The 12,553-nt window shown below is 49.6% G+C and overlaps 1 long non-coding RNA gene across 1 annotated transcript in view; it reads left to right on the top strand.

The window, feature by feature from the left end:
- The first annotated feature begins 2,829 nt into the window (after nt 1-2,829).
- The window catches only part of LOC143942912 (uncharacterized), a 34,085-nt gene continuing 24,361 nt past the window's right edge, over nt 2,830-12,553 (top strand). The window contains exon 1 of the long non-coding RNA XR_013264859.1: nt 2,830-2,988. This is a non-coding gene — a long non-coding RNA (uncharacterized LOC143942912). The remainder of the gene's footprint in view (nt 2,989-12,553) is intronic.

Genomic DNA, 12,553 nt, shown 5'->3' with positions numbered 1-12,553 from the left:
GCACCCTCGACCCTTTTACCCCAAAATGGGTCCAAAATGACACAACATCGCACCCCCGGCCCTTTTACCCCGAAAAGGGTCCAAAATGATACAAAAACGCACCGCCGCCCCTTTTATCCCAAAATGGGTCCAAAATGAGACAAAATCGCACCCCTGGCCCTTTTATCGTAAAAAGTGTCCAAAATGCTACAAAATTGCACCCTGGCCCTTTTATCCTAAAAAGGGTCCAAAATGCTACAAAATCGCACCCCCTCCCCTTTTACCCCAAAAAGGGTCTAAAATGACCAAAATTTCACCCCAGGTCCTTTTATCCCAAAATGGGTCCAAAATGACACAAAATCGCACCCTCGTCCCTTTTACCCCAAAAAGGGTCTAAAATGACCAAAATTGCAACCCCGGCCCTTTTTCCCCAAAATGGGTCCAAATTTGCACCCCATCCCTTTTATCCTAAAATGGGTCAAAAATGACCAAAATTGCACCCTCGACCCTTTTACCCCAAAATGGGTCCAAAATGACACAAAATCACACCCCCCGGCCCTTTTACCACAAAAAGGGTCCAAAATGACCAAAATTGCACCCTCGGCCCTTTTACCCCAAAATGGGTAAAAAATTACCAAAATTGCACCCCCGGCCCTATTACCCCAAAATGGGTCTAAAATGATACAAAATTGCACCCCGGTCCTTTTATCCTAGAAAGGGACTAAAATGCTACAGAATCGCACCCCTAGTCCTTTTATCCCAAAATGGGCCCAAAATGACACAAAATCGCACCCCCGGCCCTTTTTTTGTAAAAGTGTCCAAAATGCTACAAAATTGCACCCCGGCCCTTTTATCCTAAAAAGGGTCCAAAATGCCCTCCCCCCACTTACATCAGGGTTCCAGAGAGCCCCCCTTACACCAGGGTCCCCAGAGAGCTGTCCCCTTATATCAGGGTCCCCAGAGAGCCTCCCCTTACATCAAGGTCCCCAGAGAGCCCCCTTACATCAGGGTCCCCAGAGAGCTTACATTAGGGTCTCCAGAGAGCCTCCCCTTAAAATCAGGGTCCCCAGAGAGCTTCCCAATTAAAATCAGGGTCCCCAGAGAGCCCCCCACTTCCATCAGGGTCCCCAGAGAGCCCCCCTTATATTAGGGTTCTTAGAGAGCTGCCCCTTAAATCAGGGTCCCCAGAGAACCTCCCCCTTAAAATCAGGGTCCCCAGAGAGCCTCCCCCTTGAAATCAGGGTCCCCAGAGAGCTTCCCACTTCCACCAGGGTCCCCAGAGAGCCCCCCCACTTACATAAGGGTTTCCAGAGAGCTGCCCCCTTAAACCAGGGTCCCCAGAGAGCCTCCCCTTACATCAAGGTCCCCAGAGAGCCCCCTTACATTAGGATCCCCAGAGAGCCTCCCCCTTAAAATCAGGGTCCCCAGAGAGCTTCCCACTTAAAATCAGGGTCCCCAGAGAGCTTCCCACTCCCACCAGGGTCCCCAGAGAGCCCCCTTACATTAGGGTCCCAAGGGAGCTGCCCCTTAAATCATTGTCCGCAGAGAGCCTCCCCCTTAAAATCAGGGTCCCCAGAGAGCCTCCCCCTTAAAATCAGGGTCCCCAGAGAGCCTCCCCCTTAAAATCAGGGTCCCCAGAGAGCTTCCCACTTCCACCAGGGTCCCCAGAGAGCCCCCCACCCGCACTTACATCAGGGTTCCCAGAGAGCACCCTTACATTAGGGTCCCAAGGGAGCTGCCCCTTAAATCAGGGTCCCCAGAGAGCCTCCCCCTTAAAATCAGGGTCCCCAGAGAGCCTCCCCCTTAAAATCAGGGTCCCCAGAGAGCTTCCCACTTAAAATCAGGGTCCCCAGAGAGCTTCCCACTCCCAGCAGGGTCCCCAGAGAGCCCCCTTACATTAGGGTCCCAATGGAGCTGTCCCTTAAATCAGGGTCCGCAGAGAGCCTCCCCCTTAAAATCAGGGTCCCCAGAGAGCCCCCCCTTAAAATCAGGGTCCCCAGAGAGCCTCCCCCTTAAAATCAGGGTCCCCAGAGAGCCCCCCTTACATTAGGGTCAACCTTACATTAGGGTCCCCAGAGAGCTGCCCCTTATGTAAGGGTCCCCAGAGAGCCTCCCCCTTAAAATCAGGGTCCCCAGAGAGCTTCCCACTTCCACCAGGGTCCCCAGAGAGCCCCCCCCCCACTACATCAGGGTTCCCAGAGAGCCCCCATTACATCAGGGTCCCCAGAGAGCCTCCCCCTTAAATCAGGGTCCCCAGAGAGCCTCCCCCTTAAAATCAAGGTCCTCAGAGAGCTTCTCACTTCCACCAGGATCCCCAGAGAGCCCCCCCACTTAAATCAGGGTTCCCAGAGAGCCCCCCTTACATCAGGGTCCCCAGGGAGCTTCCCACTTCCATCAGGGTCCCCAGAGAGCTTCCCACTTCCACCAGGGTCCCCAGAGAGCCCCCCCCACTTACATCAGGGTTCCCAGAGAGCCCCCCTTACATCAGGGTCCCCAGAGAGCCTCCCCCTTAAATCAGGGTCCCCAGAGATCCTCACCCTTAAAATCAAGGTCCTCATAGAGCTTCTCACTTCCACCAGGATCCCCAGAGAGCCCCCCCACTTACAACAGGGTTCACAGAGAGCCCCCCCTTACATTTGGGTCCCCAGAGAGCCTCTTCTTACATCAGGGCCCCCAGGGAGCTCCCCTATCTTTATATATTGTACAGGACGACGTGGCTGGGTCCTGGAAGGATGCTATGTTTCCCCTCTGTTTGGTTTGTGGTCCCTTTAAGGGAATAAAATTGATTAACCCACCTGTCAGAGGAAGTGGGTTTAAAAACAAGACAGGAAGTGGTAGATGGGTGTGGAGGAGTGTAGAGGACATGGTGGATGGTGTTTGGTTTTTGGGTTGCAGCAACAGAAGTGGACAGCAGTGTCCTGCCTGGAAGCCTCCTGGCAGGGGAAGCTACCTGCCATAAAAAATCAAGTACTGTTTGATTGAGACAGCTATTCTGGACTTTGCAAGTCGGTGAGACTAAAAACCTTTTCTTTTGTTTTTGGGCTGCTGTAAAGCTGTTTAAGTTTAATAAACCCCTTGTTGTGTGAAAAGCCTGTGTCCTGCGATCTTGCTGGTCCCCCCGAACATTACAAGTGGCGCTCGAATGGGGGCAGGACAAAGTAACGGGCGTTTTTCTTGCTATGTTTTATTTTTTTTTTGCATTGGATTTAAACTGACATTTAAAGGGACAGTACAGTGACTTTATGTCCTGGGTTAAAGCTGCACAACTGTTGAAAGCTGAAACAATGGAGGAGCTAATTAAACAGCTGTCCTTGGCTAATATGCAAGCGCAGACTCGCCATGAGGAAGCTAATCAGCGCTTAGCAACCCAGCTGGAGGTACAAAAAACGCAGCACAATGAGGCGCTGGCTCTGCAGCAAGAAAATACTCGCCTGTTGGTGGCCCAATTAGCAGCCCAGCAAGCGACCCAACAAGGGGTTATGCAGGCTCAGATGGCTGCCTTAAAAGAAGCAGTGCAGCAGCTTTCTCAGGGCCGTGAACAAGTGGCCGTTGCCCCTGGCAACCAGGTGACCATAAGGGCAAGCCATTTTCTGCAGAAATTGTCCCTGAGTGATGATGTAGAGGCGTTTCTGGCTACATTTGAGAGGACGGCAGAGAGAGAGAAGGGTGGCCCCAGGACCAGTGTGCCGGCTTAATTGCTCCTTTCCTCACCGGAGATCCTCAAAAAGCCTATTTCGACCTACCACCAGAAGATGCTAAAGACTATCAAAAACTAAAGGCAGAAATATTGGCTCGGTTGGGGGTGACTACGGCTGTTCAGGCCCAACGAGTGCACCAATGGAAGTATCGTTCAGACCGACCACCGCGATCTCAAATGCATGACCTGGTGCAACTAGTAAAAAAATGGCTGCAGCCCGAAGTGTTGTCTGGCCCCCAAATTGTGGAGCGGGTCGTGCTGGACCGATACTTGAGGTCACTGCCAGACTACCTTCAACGGTGGGTCAGCCATGGAGACCCCAAAACGGTGAACCTCCTTGTTGAGATGGTGGAACGATATACAGTGGTGGAGGATCTGCTTGGCCCTACCAAGCGTCAAGGGCCCAGTCTGCCACGGCCTTTCCGACCAACTGCCGCCCTTCGAAAGGATGTCCCCAGGAGCCCTGGAACCAACACCCCGGAAGGCCAAGAGTCACACCCGTTACCCCCTCAGGGACCTGTTCCTGTTCGGAGAGGAGGGGATGTACAATGTTGGCGATGTCATGCCTGGGGCCATACCCGGGCCCACTGCCCATTGCAGGAAGAGCCCATGGAATGCGGGATTCTTTGAAGGGGGTCTTTTTATGCCCATAAAGCCTGTACAACACATCTTGAACTTGGAGAGGGGAAATTTGAGTGTGAAGTCCAAGTGAACCACCACCCTGCACGGGCTTTGCTGGACTCTGGAAGCATGGTAACCCTGGTTCACCCTAGAGTAATTGGGAAGATCGGTCCGGTAAGCAAAATTTTTCGGGTTGGGTGGATTCATGGGGACACTAGAGAGTACCCTCTCATCTCGGTGTCCATCTCCACAGCATGTGGCACTGGTACTCAAGAGGTGGGGGTGGTAAAGAACTTGGTACATGACGTTATCATAGGACGAGACTGTCCGTTATTTGCAAAACTGTGGGGACAAGGAGAACTATCTGAAAGGTCCAGAGACTGGGAAGAAATTAGTCCCTCTGTTCCTGTTGTTGAGGGTAATAACCCTGAGATGCCGCATGTTCGTAATATGGACCCAGTTGATAAAAATGCCAAGGATTTGGTTAATGGTGATGAAAGTAGTGCTGATACTGTTAAGGATGCCAAAATGTGGGGTTCACAGACCTACCTGAACACTAAGGGGGGGAACCTTCCCCCGCTTCAGGTAATGCTGGGGGAAGAGGATGAGGACGTGGCCTCTACCCCTGCCTTGCCAGATTTGTGTGTCCCCCAGGGGGCATTTGGTACTGCTCAGATGCAGGACCCCACTTTGGCCAGGGCACGGGAACAGGTTGTAGTAATAAATGGGGAGCCCCAAGAGCCAGGTGATAATGAGCAGTGGCCACATTTTGCAATATGTAATGAATTGCTTTATCAGGTTACTAAAGTGAGAGAAAATGTGGTAGAACAATTATTGGTACCCCAACAGTATAGACGCAAGGTCCTGGACCTGGCCCATGATGATGTTTTAGGGGGACACCTGGGAGTTGAAAAGACGGAGGCACGGATCGCCGACCAGTTTTACTGGCCAGGCTTGAAAGCAGAAGTAAGGGGATACTGTACCTCTTGTCCCACCTGTCAGTTGACCGCTCTGGCGACCCATTTCCGGAGCCCGTTGGTCCCTCTGCCCATAATTGAGGTCCCATTCGAGAGGATAGCCATGGATATAGTGGGTCCCTTGGTAAAGTCGGCTCAAGGTCATTTTTACATACTGGTGATCCTCGAAAATGCCACTCGATATCCTGAGGCGCTACCCCTGTGGAATACCTCCTCTAAGGCAATTGCCCGGGAACTATTCCAGTTGTTTACACGGACAGGTTTTCCCAAGGAAATACTCACAGATCAGTGCACCCTGTTTATGTCAAAGGTTATGGCTGATGTATGCAAACTGTTCCGGATTAAACAGCTGTGCACATCGGTCTACCATCCCCAAACAGATGGATTGGTAGAACGTTTTAATAAGACCTTTAAGTCTATGCTCAAGAGAGTGGTACAAAGGGATGGGAAAGACTGGGACTGCCTGTTACCAGCTCTCCTGTTTGCTATCCGAGAAGTGCCCCATTAAACATTCAATGTAATGCAAGCCCCGCCCACTTTGCACCCCATGTTCTTGAATTTTAAAAACGAACGCGCCATTCGTTTGTGCTGGTTTGTGCCGCAAAAATAAACGTTTGTGCCGCTTTGGTTGCGGAGATATTGTGCGTTATAGTTGCTGAAACCCTGCCCACTTTGCACCCCCATGTTCTTGAATTTTAAAAACAAACGCGCCATATGTTTGTGCCGCGTTTGTGCCGCGTTTGTGCCGCTTTGGTTTCGGAGATATTGTGCGTTATAGTTGCTGCAACCCCGCCCACTTTGTACCCCATGGTGCTGAATTTTAATAACAAACACGCCATTCATTTGTGCTGGTTTGTGCTGCAAAAATAAACATTTGTGGCGTTTTTGGTTGCGGAGATATTGTGCGTTTATAGATGCTGAAACCCCGTCCCATATTGCTGAATTAAAAAAAAAAAATGTGACACAAACGAATAGCGTGTTTGTTTTTAATATTCAGCTGGTTTGTTAGTGGTTTGTGCAGATTTGGTGGATATTATACATGTTTTACTCCACATGGATCCCCCCCCTTCCGATTCTCTAGCGCTGACTGGAAGAACAGACGGAGGAGGATATTTGGGGAGGGGGAGGGCACAGCTGGCGCTGGCTCTAGCTCTAGTGAGGCAGAGTCAGCTGTCAATCAGGCGGCAGGATGGATCTCAACAGTATTGTCAGGATCTGTCCCGGCTGCATTGCGGCTCTGTGCCGTCAGGATATAGTGGGCCATAGCCCGCCACATGCACATGAGTTTTTTTTTTTTGTGACGGGAGAACATCCTATATGTCATCTTGTGAACAAAAAAAAAAACTAAGGCCAAAAAAGGTTGGGCCATAGTTCTCTTTTAAACCAGGTCTTAACCAAGCAAAACAGCACTTTATTTTTTTATTTTTATTTTTTATTGCTTTTTTGAAAAACATCTATGTCAGTAAACATTCTTTTCCTGACACCCCACATATAGACTGCCATGGAATCTAACACCGCCTCCTCTCCAATGCTATAGGACCCCACTCCCATAAATTTGAGCTCCCCACTAGAGACTGCGTTCCGTAATTAGCCAACTCATCAGCAAAGGGTGGAAACTCCGTCTGCCATGGAGTCCATCAGGAAAGTAAAATTACTGTAAGTATTTGATAATAAATTTTCAATTTTCCTGACACCCAAACCACACGGGTGGGTATGCTGATAAAAAATAAGTTTAGTTCTCCCCGTCAACCGACTGGATTCTTAAACCAAAGATCGAAAGATGCAAAGATTGCAATAGTGTGAGATAAATGTATTAATGGAGGTCCATGAGGCCGCCTAGTAGATGAGATCAGGAGCTACATGCCGGGCTGCTGCCCACGAAGCCGTCATACCCCTTCTCATGCCCCACATACCTGAAGCACGAGGGCTGGCCGTACTGAGGCGGTGATCTGTCCATGGCACCCTGGCGGACAAATAGGAGGTGATTCTGCAGCATTGTAGGAACACTCACACGTCCTGGAACAAAGGAGTAGAAATAGCAGTGCAGCTTCCCCTTTAAAAGGCATCTTAGCCCCCCTTCCATCTTTTACCATAGCCCCAGGCTGAAGCTAACCATGAGCTGGGAACCTGGGGCCTGAGGATCGGATGCAAACTGCCTGTAGTGTAATGACAGGGCTCTCAGGGATTCAAACATCCCCCCGGAATGACATCACTGCCATGCCTGGACTGCGCCTGCGCAGTGGTGACCTGCCATAGAGTGCCTGCATGGCCGCCGGGTCCCTGCCACACAGCGCATGCGGAAAACCAAGCCTCGGCTTCATCCGAGGATCACACATGCACAGTAGCAAGCCGGAGCTGCCACCTGGAAGATGCACTTGAGTTCCAGGTGCCATAGAAGCAAAAAAAAAAAAAGACAGCAAGGCACATGAGGGAAAAACAAACAGGGAGCTTTTACATACAAGAACTGCTGCCATGGAGAATCTTCAGACCTGACAGAAGTCTGAAGATGAAGGCCATCCCCGGGGGCGCATGCGCGAAGCTCACCATGACGGACACATCCCGTTAGAGCTCCGCTCTCACGCCGCGATCCCGAGCTATAAATTTGCAATCCCAGGCGACCATCACCTCCACCGTTGTGGATCCCCGTAGCGGATCGACCTACGCTTCTCCCGGAATGTTTTTGACCGGCCACCGGGGCAAAAATAAGCCGAAACCGATCAAAGAAGCACTGGCGCATGCTTCCTCCAAGATGGCGGCGAAGGCCTCAGCGGCGGCCCAGCTCACCACTAACCCGCAACATCATGAGAGCAGCGAGGAGGAGGACACCTCCAGCAGAGTGCACAGACGTAGCACAATCTAACTCACCGACAGGTATGTCTCAGGCTGACTTTCTGAAACACATGGAGACCATGCTACACAAGGCCCTCAAAGCCACATCTGACCAAATAACAGACAGACTCACCCGCGAGATCCGTGACCTAGGCCAGCGCACGGCCGACCTCGAAACAAGGGCGGATGACACGGAGCTCACTATACAAGAACTGGCCCGTGATCAAGCAAGCCTCCGCGACGACAACGCGGTCCTCCTATCCCGTTTGGAGGATGCGGAAAATCGCTCACGGAGGTCAAACCTTCGCCTTCGGGGCATCCCCGAGACCGTGGACGATCTGCAATCTTTCACTACAGCTCTTTTCCAGGAACTGTCCCCGTCGATTCCGATCGAACGACTTGAATTCGATCGGATCCATAGAGCACTAACGCGTCGTCAACCCGAAGGTCCCCCACGAGATATAATCGTGCAACTTCACTACTTCCGAACGAAAGAGCAATTGATCTCGGCCGCACGAAACAAGCAAGACCTACTGTTCCAAGGCCACGCATATCAGCTCTTCACCGATCTTGCACCCTCGACGATTGCGAAGAGACGTGCCATGAAAACGCAGCTCCAAATATTGATGCAACACCAGATAAAATATGCTTGGTGCTTCCCTTTTTGCGCTCCACTTCTCCTACCAAGGTCAACAACATACCTGTTCCTCATCCGAGGCCTTACAAAATCTATTGGAGACTCTCCACCTTGTCGCACCTGAACCTCAAGATACATCTGTTCCCCGCACACCAGCTCGTCCTGCTCCCTACTCTTACGCAGCCACACCACGGCGGAATCACCAAACTACTCCAAGCTCCTCTTCTGTCAAGCGGGACACCCCTAAACGCTCCTCCAGCATAGGCTTCCCTAGCCCGAAGGTTTTTATCCCCCGCTGACGAACGCCGTTTACAGTTTTTTTTGTTCTGTTTTTTGCTCTGGCGTCTTCTCTTTTTTGAGCCGCCAGTTCTTGGGACTTGCAAATCCTGATCTCCCCACAGAACTTTGTTTATTTCATGTTTTTTTTGTTCTAGCATAGACATCTCTACCCGTCATACGACTTTTCCGACAGCTTTACTAAAGCTATATCACAAAGGAAATTATATACCCCCCCCCCCCTGTTTTTTTTTTTTTTTTTATTATCTAAATATTCTTTGATCTATTTTTATCTCCCATACTGTTTCTTCACAGTAAATTTTTCTACTGTGACCGAAACTCCTTGACACCCCCTTTATTTGCACTTATACTGCCGCATCTATCTGGTAGTTTGTTGATGTTAAGTTTTTTAATTTCTTTTTTATATTGTTTATAGTTTTACGGGCATGCGACGGTGAGCCGTCACTGCTCCCCCCCCCCCCCCCCATTTGTTGATGCACACTCCGCCTGTCTGGCCTTTGGTTGGGCGGACTGCAACACCAACTTGTTGGGCGGTGCGCCCTTGCTCACACCGCCTCACACCTCTCTTCCCCCCCCCCCCCCACACAAACTTCCCTTCCTCTTACATTTTCTTTCCCTTTACCCTGCCCCTCCCTTCCCTCTCTTTCCCCTTGGCTGGTCGGCCCGCCCGGGCCCTAAGTGGTCTCTTGGGCATACCCTCTCTTCCACACTATGGCCCCCCTAAATATTTTGTCCTTGAATGTTAAAGGACTCAACTCGCCGCAGAAACGGGTCAAGGCATTTCGCACGTTTCTTACTTTGAAAGCCGGTATAGTGGCTCTCCAGGAAACCCATTTCTCCTCGCACACTACCCCCAAATTCTTCCACTCCAAATATCCCCAAGTCTTTACGGCCTCTGCAGACACAAAACACAGAGGGGTCCTTCTTGCCTTCCATCATACCCTTCTTTTCACCCCCAGAACTGAAATTAAAGACCCTGAGGGTCGGTACCTTACTGTCACAGGTCTACTCCAGGACACGGATGTCACAATAGTCTCCTACTATGCTCCTAACACAAATCCCAACCCGTTTTTCTCCCACCTCCTTCAGATCATTCAAACACACCAAGTCGGTACCCTATTCATGTGCGGCGACTCCAACCTAGTCCTGTACCCACACTTGGATAGGTCACCCTACTCCCCAGAACAACTCGCCCCCACTATGAAACTCCGCAAACAATTCCAAAAGGCGGCATTGGTGGACACCTGGAGAGAATGCAATCCCCTTAAGAAAAACTTTACCTTCTACTCCAACCCCCATAAGTCTTTCTCCAGAATAGACCATATTTTTATACCCATAGCATCTGCCCCACTCTCCTTCACTCACGTATATATCCCATCACTTGGTCAGACCACTGTGCTACAATCACGACTGTTTCTTCCATTATCCCTTCACCCGCTGGTAGAGAATGGAGCATGAACGAAACTCTCCTTTCCAATCAATCATATTGCTTGGATGTCCAGGTAGTCCTCACGGAATATCTCACCCATAACACCACCCCAGATATCTCCCCCACTCTCCTCTGGGAGGCCCATAAACCGGTCATCAGGGGCACATGTATCTCTGTCGCCTCGCACCTCAAGAAGATTGGACAAGAGAGATCCTGCCAACTAGAGGCTACCCTCCACCAACACTATCTCTCTTTCCAATCTGACCCCACGGTCCCTAATAGGTTGGCGTTTGAGAAAACGAAATTAGAGTTGGACCTACTTTTGACTGAAGAGGCTGACAAGCAAATACGTAGATCTTCCCACACTGCCTACACCAAAGCCAACAAGCCCGATACTTTTTTGGCGATGCGCTTGAGGAATCCCGAGAAATCTTACAAGCCCATCAGACTTCGAATATCACAAAAAGGACCCACTAGTAATCTAAAGTGCTCATTTTAAAGGGTAATATGCAAGTTACTGTCCTAAAAAGTGTTTGGGGACCCGGGTCCTGCCCCAGGGGACATGGATCAATGCAAAAAAAAGTTTTAAAAACGGTCTTTTTTTCAGGAGCAGTGATTTTAATAATGATTAAAGTGAAACAATAAAAGTGTAATATTTCTTTAAATTTCGTAGCTGGGGGGTATCTATAGTATGCCTGTGAAGGGGCGCATGTTTCTGGTGCTTAGAACTGTCCCTGCACAAAGTGTCATTTGTGCAGGAAAAAAAAGTCTTTTAAAATCACTTGCGGCTAAATTGTCGGCTCCCCGTAATACAGAGAAAACTCAATGAGTGTTCTCTGTATTAGCCGACCATTCATTCATTGATTAAAAAAAATTCGTCGCTGGATAGCAAGAGTGGATTAGCACCGCTGGAATCTATTTTTTATTTTTTTTATTTTTAATAAAATAATTTTTCAAAAGTGTGTTTGTCTTATTTAACCATTTTGACACTTTCTTTGTGAAATGGTAGGGATACTTTTGTAGGGGGGCGGGATCTGGGGGTCCTCTTGTTAAAGGGGTCTTCCAGATTCTGATAAGCCCCCCGCCCGCAGACCCTCACAACCACCGGCTAGGGTTGTGAGGATGAGGCCCTTGTCCTCATCAACATGGGGACAAGGTGCTTTGAGGGGTCACAGACCCCCAAAGCATCCTCCCAATGTTGAGGGTATGTGGCCTGGTACGGTTCAGGAGGGAGGGGGGGCCGCTCTCTCGTCCCCCCCTCTTTTCCTGCGGCCTGCCAGGTTGCGTGCTCGGATAAAGGGTCTGGTATGGATTTTTAGGGGGACCCCCACGTCAATTTTTTTTTTAATTTGACACGGGGTTCCCCTTAATATCCATGTCAGACCTGAAGGGCCTGGTAATTGAATTTAGGGGAACCCCCACGTGTTATTTTTTTTTTTTTTTTTTTAAATCAATGAATGAATGAATTGTCGGCTAATACAGAGAACACTCATTGAGTGTTCTCTGTATTACGGGGAGCCGACAATTTAGCCGCAAGTGATTTTAAAATACTTTTTTTCCTGCACAAATGACACTTTGTGCAGGGACAGTTCTAAGCACCAGAAACATGCGCCCCTTCACAGGCATACTATAGATACCCCCCTGCTATGAAATTTAAAGGAACATTACACTTTTATTGTTTCACTTTAATCATTATTAAAATCAGTGCTCCTGAAAAAACGTCCGTTTTTAAAACTTTTTTTGCATTGATCCATGTCCCCTGGGGCAGGACCAGGGTCCCCAAACACTTTTTAGGACAGTAACCTGCATATTACCCTTTAAAATTAGCACTTTAGATTGTGAACGTTCGAGTCCCATAGACTTTAATAGGGTTCTAAAGTTCACACAAAGTTTAGGTCTGTTCGCAGGTTCTGGTGCGAACCGAACAGGGGGGTGTTCGGCTCATCCCTAGCGGGGAGAACTAAACTTCTTTTTATCAGCATACCCACCCGTGTGGTTTGGCTGTCAGGAAAATGGAAAATTTATTATTATCAAATACTTACAGTAATTTTACTTTCCTGATGGACTCCATGGCAGACGGAGTTCCC

This window comes from Lithobates pipiens, unplaced genomic scaffold (assembly GCF_037356315.1).
Source record: "Lithobates pipiens isolate NorthernLeopardFrog02 unplaced genomic scaffold, aLitPip1_a1.2 Scaffold_30, whole genome shotgun sequence".
Taxonomy (NCBI): domain Eukaryota; kingdom Metazoa; phylum Chordata; class Amphibia; order Anura; family Ranidae; genus Lithobates; species Lithobates pipiens.
This window is presented reverse-complemented; position numbering and strand designations above follow the sequence as displayed.